We start from the raw sequence: 7905 nt of genomic DNA, 5'->3' as shown, positions 1-7905 counted from the left end.
AATGTTGTGATTATGCTTCTACTGTTGTTTTGAGTCAGTGGACCAAGGACACAATAGTCCCACCCCGCTTTTGCTTCTTTGTGTGGGATCCTTAAGTATGCTCAATAACTGCCTCCCTGTTATATGCTGTCTTAAAATATGTTCTGTCTTTGTTTATCTTTTTTTTTTTGACAGTATTTGATAAAATAAGAGGGTTTACACGTTGGGTTTAACCAGGTTGGAAAAAATCTAGACTCTCCCTTATTCAATGGAGACCACTGCTGTAGAATAGTTAAGGTCCTTTTTTTCTACAACGCAACATGACATTGTCCAGCAAGAAGCTGCTGTAACCACCCAGATAGCAAAATCCGATTGAAATGTGACTGAAATAGAACTGAACTACTACGTTAATGTCTAATGTTAAAACCAAATTGAAAGCACTTGTTATTTTTAATAATCAGTGTATCAGTTATTCAATGTTTTTTAAATGTTTGTTTAAAAAATTGATTTAATTTTGAATTTAAAAAAAAGAAATAACGAAGATGAAGATTTTGGACGTGGTATAAACAGATTCTCAACCAAGTCCAACAATGAATAAATATTGAGTCAACTACCATTTGAAAATTTAGCTTGAACTAAAGTTGAGAGGATTTCATATTTAAAACAAATGTTTGTGTTTAAAGAAATGTTTCTACGACTGTTTTGTAGACTTTTAATGCTTTCCTCAAACTCAGGAGCATAACAGCCATTTTGTCTCACTGAAGGTTAGGTGGGACAGCTTTAATATTGCCAAGCAGCTATTGAAAAAGTCAACATTTTTAAAAAGGTTTAGAGAAGGCTATGTTCAGTCTGTCTTTTTTGGCACATAATTTTGCTTTTGTCATGTGGTTGTTGTAGTTTTTGTCTGTTTGCCAGATCATTACTTTCAAGGGTTTATGCAGTTTGCCAGACAACATCACAGAGAGGACAAAACAATATCCTGTCTTTGGCTTCAGATACCATTGTTAGACAACAGATTGATTGATTGTCTTGTCTAACTCTTGACGAAAAAAAGTTGTGAAACTATAAACTTACACATAATAAACTCTAGAAAAAAATGAGCCACTAAATTGTTTTTTAGCAAGCACTAGACATTAGGAGATTTTTGCAAGCTCTCCAAACAAGCAAAGTTGGATAGTTATTTCTTTAAAGTGTTTTTTTCTTTTCCTTTAAGCAACAGACCAGGCACTTGGCCAAAGTGGTGGACACCATTCTTTTTATGAGTAGTGGTATCTCCTACCAAGGCCAAGCAAGCAACTGAAAAAGAGAGGAACTACAACCCCAATTTAAAAAATGTGGGAAGATGTGTAACATAAATAACAACTGAATGCAAAGATTTGCAAATCTCATCAACCGATATTTTATTCAAAATACATCTGATATGATATGAATGATATGTAACATTTTTGCTGTCATGGCAAAAATGACAATATCTGGTCTTAGACAACTCAAGTGTATTCCGTTAAGAAGCTTCAACATCCAGGATGTCTTTTAGGGTTTTATTATCTTGCCAAAGAAGTACATCAACAGAGTATCAAGCCTCCACGTTGTCGTGGCAAAAAACTGTAAGGCAAGTTAGGAGGCAAAAAGGCAACTTACAAGTGAATGATAACGGTGAATTTTATCAGCAAAATAGAGAAACATGCAGAGCAGAACATTCAGATTCAGATTTGACCAAGATGTGTAAGTTTTTCAGCCCTTTTATACATACAACTCAACAGCTGGGTTCACACAAAGAACAAAGGGATGAGTCAATGCAAATATATCTTCATACAATGTGGTCAGGAGTCTTAATTAGCAAGTTCATGTTACTTTGTCCTTTTGTCTTCATTGTCTTTTAAGTCCTTGAGATCCATGATTTGTGCTGGTTCCCTTCTGGGAAGCAAATGTTCAGGTGTAGGTAGTTTTATAGTTGATATCTACCTAACACACTTCTATTTGTGGCCAGAGACATGATGTCTTGCTGGGGAGCAAAAGGTGAGGAAGCACTGGTGTAACCAGGTTTGATAGTGGGTCTGCTGGGAGCACTGTTTCTAAGTAAAGGCATACTTTGTATAGTCATTTGGTGTGAGATGGAATGGTCTATTGCACGCATTATTAGTCCGCGTGCACACGGAATAAGGCAACACCCACACAGGGTTAGGGCAGTAATGCCTAAAACAACACCTGTGAAAAGGGACGAGATGAAGGCCTTCCATTTTCCAAACATGACGTCAAACCAGCCCCAGGGGCTGGTGTCATCATGGCCAGATTTCTCCATCGTTGGGCACCAGATGTCGCCTTTGTCACCTTCCTGTATTCACCCTTCTTGACGTTTGTTGGAGCTTGAAGTGCGGGCTGAGCCCAATCGGCACTTCTCCCCCCTCACCGGGGTGAACAATTCAGGGGACAAATTTAACTGTCTGTACCTTGCTGGTCGTCTTCCACGGCGGTTATTTCCTTGTCTAGTCGGTGTTGTCCTGGGTGTAGTTCCTTTTCTGGTTCAGGTGTGGGGATCTTCTTGCAGTGGCTGGCGTGGACCCAGGTGGTGCGTCTCTCTATTTTCACTCCTGTACTGGAAGTCAGCAGTACTTGATGTGGTCCTGTGAAACGTGTCTGCCTCCAGTGTTTCCGCCGGTGGTCCTTGATGAGCACCCAGTCACCTGGTTTGAGATCGTGGAGGTTGGTGTCTGCAGGGGTAGACAGGGCTGCTTTCACCTGGGGACGAAGGACTGAGTGAGAGGCAGAAAGTTTTGCACAATAATCCAGCATCATATCTTCAAGATGCCCAGTCATCAGACTTTGTTTGATGGGATCAAGCCCTATACTAGGAGGTTTTCCAAATATAATCTCAAATGGATTTAACCCATGTGTTGTTCTTACTCTCGTACGCATATAGTACCAATGGTAATGCTTCAACCCATGTCAAACCTGTTTCTTCACAGCATTTTGTTAGTTTTGTCTTGAGGATGCCATTTTGTTGCTCTATTGCACCTGCAATCTGAGGGTGATAAGAACAATGATATTTGAATTCAAACCCAAAATAATTTGACAAATCCTTCAACACTTTGTTGGCAAACCCAGGACCATTGTCGCTACTGATCTTTTTTTGGAATACCCCAGTGAACAATGATGTCTTTTATTAGGGCTTTTACCACTGTGGATGCATCCTGTATGGAAGAAGGGAAAACCTCTACCCACTTGCTAAACATGCAAACCATGGTCAAGCAATATCTTTTGTTTTGGCATGGTGACAATTCAATGAAGTCAATCATCCAATGTTCAAAAGGCCCGTCAGGTGGGGGGGTGACCTTGCAATGGCATTTTAATGGCACCAGAGGGATTGTTTACGGCACAGATTAAACATTTTCTACAGTATTCAGCTGCATATGTTGAAAAACCCCTGGTGTACCAGTGTGTGTTGACATATGCACACATCCCCCCCTTGCAAGCATGATCTTTACCATGAGCTAATTTTGCATACAAATGGATATAAGCCTTAGGTAAGCAAGGTTTATCATCTGGGCCAAGCCATACCCCATTTTGTAGTGTTGCACCTGATTTTCTCCATAGAGTTTTTTCAGATATGGTTGCCAATGATTGCATGGTTGACAGGTCAGCCTGTGGGTTGAAGTTCCTGTGGAAGAGAAAGCACAGTTAGGTGAAACATTTGCTGCAGCTTTTGCTGCGGCATCTGCTGCTGAATTTCCTGTAGAAATGGGATCTGTTTTTTTAGTATGAGCATCACATTTTATTACTGATATTTGTTTAGGTAACAGGATAGCATTTAAGAGTGCTGCAACCAGAGTGTGGTGTGCAATGGGTGTTCCGGCTGATGTCATAAAACCCCTTTGTCTCCAGAGACAACCAAAATCATGGACGACACCAAATGCATAACGTGAGTCAGTGTAAATATTGACAGTTTTTCCTTCAGCCAATTTACAAGCTTCCGTAAGGGCTATCAGCTCGGCTGCCTGAGCAGACAGGTGAGAGGGTAGTGTACCACTGGAAATGACATTATGACATCTCGGGAAGCAGACCCATCAACAAATAACTCTAAGTCAGCATTCAAGATTGGTGTGTCTGTGAGATCAGGTCTGGGGGTACATATGGTTTCAAGATCCTCTTTGCAGTTATGACGATCTCCATCCTCCACTGTAGGAAGAAGAGTAGCAGGATTCAACACATTACATCTTTTCACAGTGATGTTAGGCATTTCCAACAATACAGTTTGGTATCTCAACCAACGCTGAGTTGACAGATATGCAGTTTTCTGTGCGTGCAATATGTGTGTAACAGCATGCGGAACCATAAGTATCAAATCAGAATAGCCAACCAAATCACATGATGATAAAAGAGCTTTTTCTGCTGCAGCAACTGCTCTCAGACAGAGGGGCAGACCTGCTGCTACTGGATCCAGCTTTGATGAAAAATAAGCAACAGGCCGGAGTTTACCCCCGTGAGATTGCCATAACACAGAGGTCATGTAACTCTTTTTTTGATCAACAAACTTAGTAAAAGGCATGTTAGGATTAGCCAGAACCAAAGTGGGAGCTACAGTGAGTGCTGCCCTAAGATCACTAAATGCTTCTTTTCCTTCAATAGTCCACTTAATTTATCACGTACTAAAAGTTGTTTACCATGCACCATAGCAGAAAGGGAAGCTTCGCGCAAAGAGTAATTTGGGATCCACTGTCTGCAGAATGATGTCATGCCAAGGAAACTCATAATCTGTTTTTTTGTAACAGGCTTAGGAATATATTGAATTGCAAGAATTCGTTTTGGTGACAGTGTTTTGCCATCTGGGGTGATCACATAGTCCAGATACGTCACTTTATGCTGCACAAATTGCATTTTTGTAAGACTTATTTTATGGCCATTATCTGCAAGATGTTTTAAAAGGTGGACCGTATCAATTCTGCATGCATCTTCAGTTGGACTACAAATCAGCAGATCATCTACGTGCTGTAAGATCGCTGAGCCAGCCGGCAAATTAAGATCTTTGAGGTTTTTGTTGAGAGCTTGATGAAAGTAACCTGGACTTTCAGAATAGCCCTGAGGACAACGGGTCCAAGTATAAACCTTCCCTTCAAATGAAAAAGCAAACCAGTACTGGCTGTCCTTGTGTACAGGGACAGAGAAGAAGGCATTGGCCAGATCTATTACTGAAAAGTAAGTTGAATTTGGTGGTACCAGAGACAAAATGGTTTGGGGATTACTTACTTCTGGCGCCCGGAGGTGAACGGCTGCGTTCACCACCTGCAAATCTTGCACAAAGCGCCACTCAGTTGCTTGACCTTGGTCTCTAATTTTTTAACAGGGAATATGGGAGTGCGCACTGGGGAATTGCTACATGGAATTATTACACCTGCTTTTAGCAGAGAATTGAACACAGGCCTTATGCCATCGATGGCTTCCTGCTTTAAAGGATATTGCTTCTGACATGGCTTGTACTCTGATTTTGGATGTACTGTCAGAGGTTCTGCATCTCTCATAAGACCTGCATCATATTTATGGGCTGCCCAAAGAGATTTTGGAATTTTCTCGAGCTCTGGTGGTAAACTAGTTTCTGTGATGGTATAGGCTGCAGCCTGTGCGGTGTCATGGCCATCAATGAGCTCAACTGTTCTAAAAGCTTGCACAATTGATTTAAATTGTGTACGATGTACATCACCCTTCCTACTGTATTCCTTCCTAGGATCTGTTGCTGTTGGTTGGAAATCCTCTGAGGAGCAGCCGGCTCTGCAACCATGGGCCCAGTTCTTGCCAACTCCAGTCAGAATGTTTAGCCAATGGGATATGTGGAGTGTCCCCCTTAAATAGTACTTCCTGTTTAGAGGAGAGTGAGACAGAGGCAACCACAGCAGTCCTTGTCCAATACACATTTGTCAAACATATCACTTCTGATTCCCCATTTTCACCATACCACTGACTTTCACATTCACTTTCTGGTCCTTCATTTACGTGTGCTGTGCAGTGTAGTGTCTTATGATGTTGGATTGTTTCTGCGTGTGTGCTGTGTGTGTGTGCAAAATCTGTAAGCTTCTGTGCAACAGGCGTGTTTTCAACAAGTTGCCATTTATATGCATATTATGAATGGATGTTAATCATCTGATTGAGCTGTGATGGATATTCTTCATCTCCCTGTTTTAAAACTTTGATTCCATCAAGTGTTGAACAAAGTACTATTCCAAACTGACACATCAAATCTCTCCCTAATAAATTAACTGGACAGTTTTGTGACACTATGAATGAGTGTTTGATAGTCTGTTTCCCCAAACAACACAGGTTTTCCACTAGCACCTATTGTGATCTACCACTCAATTTGGGAGGACTTGGTAATGAGCATGTCTTCAGAACAGCGCTTGTAGCTCCCGAATTAACTAAGGAGATCACTTCATCATTTTCAACAAAAAGTCAAATCTCTGGGAATATCTTGTATTTAACAGAATGACTATACATTGTAAAATTATGCAGATCATATCTGGGTTTTGTTTTTGTGTGTGTGAATGTGAGGGTGCGCTTCATCTGATCTGATGTGTGCTCCTGTATAGGTGTCACCTGATCCAGCGTCTGCTCCCCCTGCTCTCCCACTCAGTCAGCTTGTTGCTTGTTCACAGAGCAGTCTCTTGCCCAGTGGCCCTTCTCACCACACCGGTAACAAGCTTCTGGGTCCTGGTGGTGTCGTCTTCTTCCCCGGCCACGTCCGCTTCTTTGTCCGTGGCCATGAGCTGTCATGTTGGACATGGCATTGAACATAGTGTATTGTGCAGAACCAAGCTTATGTTGGCGCCTCTGTTTCCTTTTTTCTTCATTCCGCCTCTGTGTTTTTTCTAAGTGTTCTGCATGTTGCAGAATGTCTCTGAGTGGACAGATTTTCCAAGTCAAACAACTCTATTTTACTGCCTCTGCAATTTCTGGTTTCGTCCTGTTTAGAAATGCATCCTTAAGATGGGCCTCATAGGAACTCATGGGGTTCCTTCCCAGTCCATCTTCTGGTGGAACATGACCACTGTGTATGTCATATGCCTCAGTTAACCGTGCGAGAAATGCTCCCACAGACTCGTTTGGCTCCTGCTGTATGGCACTGATCAAACTCATGTCTTGCTTAAGTGGAAACTTTGCTTGCACACCCTGCACCAGTAGTGTTACATCGTTCCTGTATAAATCATTGTCCTCATGTTCCCAGTCTTGCTGCTTCAGACGAAGCCTGAGATTGGAATTGGTAAACAAGTGTCTGACCTTGTGAAAATCACATCCCAACTGTCGCTTCAACAGTCGTTCCAGTTCCTGAAAGGTTGGTTTGTAGTCCTGCACCATGTTCTGGAAGTCCTCTCCCAACTTGTTTGCATTTCTTTTTGGGTGAGTGACTTTCTCAATGGCTTCCTTAATGTCCAATTCTGTCCAGGGGCGGAAAACAAGTTGGGAGCCATGAACTCCTCCCATCTCAATCATAGGAAAAGTCAGGACATGCATACCATCTCCTATCTGTTCTTCAAGATTGGGGGGAAAGTTCTGTCCTTTAGATCTGGTGTGCATGGAGTCTCCTTTCACACTTCCAGGGCTGGGCTCCAGGAGTGATGACTCAGAGGTGTTGCCCCTTTGTGCTCTTTGTGTGGCTGCTGCATTTTCTGATGGGGGAGGGCTGGCTTGGATTTCCCCCTGCTGTGCTGCTTGACTCTGGTATGGTGGGGGAGGCAGTGGAGGAGCAGAGTCCAGATCTGGATCCACCTAGTGAAACTCCGACAATACAGGATACAGAGGTTCAGTGTCAGAACAATCTTTTGGTCTATAAACGCCATTTTCTGGTTCTTTCTGTTTTGGCCTTTCATGTTCATCTATATTCTGTCGTCTAAACATTCTACTCTCCCTCACAAGACATTCATCCTTCCACATGCTAAATACCTT

Source organism: Channa argus, chromosome 6 (genome assembly GCF_033026475.1).
Source record: "Channa argus isolate prfri chromosome 6, Channa argus male v1.0, whole genome shotgun sequence".
Classification (NCBI taxonomy): Eukaryota; Metazoa; Chordata; class Actinopteri; order Anabantiformes; family Channidae; genus Channa; species Channa argus.
This window is presented reverse-complemented; position numbering follows the sequence as displayed.